The sequence below is a fragment of the Sus scrofa genome, chromosome 9 (genome assembly GCF_000003025.6).
Source record: "Sus scrofa isolate TJ Tabasco breed Duroc chromosome 9, Sscrofa11.1, whole genome shotgun sequence".
Taxonomy (NCBI): domain Eukaryota; kingdom Metazoa; phylum Chordata; class Mammalia; order Artiodactyla; family Suidae; genus Sus; species Sus scrofa.
Window position 1 is genome coordinate 85,080,938 of NC_010451.4, and position 1,729 is coordinate 85,082,666.

Genomic DNA, 1,729 nt, shown 5'->3' on the forward strand with positions numbered 1-1,729 from the left:
TATATGTGACACAGTTGATGTTTATGTTGCCAGCATGCCCAGATTTCTCAGAATACAAGAGCAATCAATGTATCAAGTCTCTAAAATATCATATCGGTCAGCCTGGGCTGCCAGTTTATGCAGAAGGGCACAGATGCTCAAGCAAATGGTTGATAAGGTTATTGGCAATACCTTTTCCAACATCTCTTTATAGGCATTGGGGTGGTCCTGCCCCTGTAGTTAGAATATTGCCATAGGCAGAATACTACTGGAGTGAGATGTTCTAACAGCTCATTTTGGAATTCAAACTCCTGTTGCTCCAGCAAAATTCTTCTGGATCAGTACATCTGAACTGTCTATCATTCTGCCTTCCAGGCAAGATGGCAGCGAATGGCTCTCTGAAACGTAGCTTACATCTCAGGTAATCTGGGCAGTGGGACTCTCTTCCTCCCCAGACTGTCTGCCCAAGAGGAACCATCTCAAATCTGGGAATATCTGGTTGCTATATCCCCAGTAATTGTCTCTACCACCTGTAGAATCAGAGAGAATTAAAGTGTTAGTTTTATCAGTTACAGGATGAGCAATTCTTAATCTCTCTATGCATTAGTTTACTCATGTAAAGCAAGGAGAGCAATACGATTTTACATTAAAGATTCTTTAACTGGAATCCTAGTTCCACAATTTTCTAGCAGAATCACCATGAACAAGTTATTTAACCCTTCTTTGCTTTAGTTTATTCATTTGCAAAATGGGGATTATAGTAGTACCTACCTCATAGAGTTGATATGAAAATTAAGTGAGTTAATACAAAAAAGTTCTTAGAACAGAACTTAGCACATAGTAGACACTATTTAAGTTATTATTACTATTTCATCAGCATCATGGCATTTTCCCAATAGTGGAAAGTTGGAGACTTTTTCATATGATGATTGGATGTCTTTGTATTCATTAGCCAGTATGATCATGTAAAAATTACACACAGGTGAAACTTTAAAAAACCTAAGTAGAAATAGGTAAGTAATATAATAGACAGATAATAGTATTTAAGTGGCATTTCAGTGTTTCAGTGGGCTATTTTTAGTCTAACTTTTCTGTGTCAAAAATGAATAAATAAATGTATCATTTTAATACAAGCTTGAAAAAGCTTATCCAGGCATAATAATGCAGGCATGCAGGAAAGAGAAGGGAAATATTATTTAACATGTGGTGGCTAGACAGTTGACCAGCTTCTGTCGAAATAAATTTCTATTGGAGAATATTTTATGTTGAGAAGTCAAATAATAAAAAGAGAAAATATAGAGGAATAATTAAGAAATCTCAATAAAAATGAATTTTGTAAATTTAATTTATAATTTTATAAAAATGAATTTATACAGTTATAACTTTATAAATTTAATCAAATGCCACATGAACAGGACTTATGGAATGATAGAGTGAGAACCTTGGTAAATCTCCTCCACAAAAACAGCAAATGACAGCAAAACCATTTCAGAACTCTAGAAATTGACCAAAGGCTTATAGCAATATGAATAGGGATTATTCAAGAAAAACTACCAAACTTCAGTAGAGTCTTTGATGTTTAACCTGGCCTACTCCTTGTCCACAAAAATGCAACTTAAACCACAATAAGAGGAGTTCCCATTGTGTCTCAGAGGTAACAAACCTGACTAGTATGTATGAGGATGTGGGTTTGATCCTTGGCCCTCGCTCAGTGGGTTAAGCATCTGGCATTGCCATGAGTTGTGGTGTA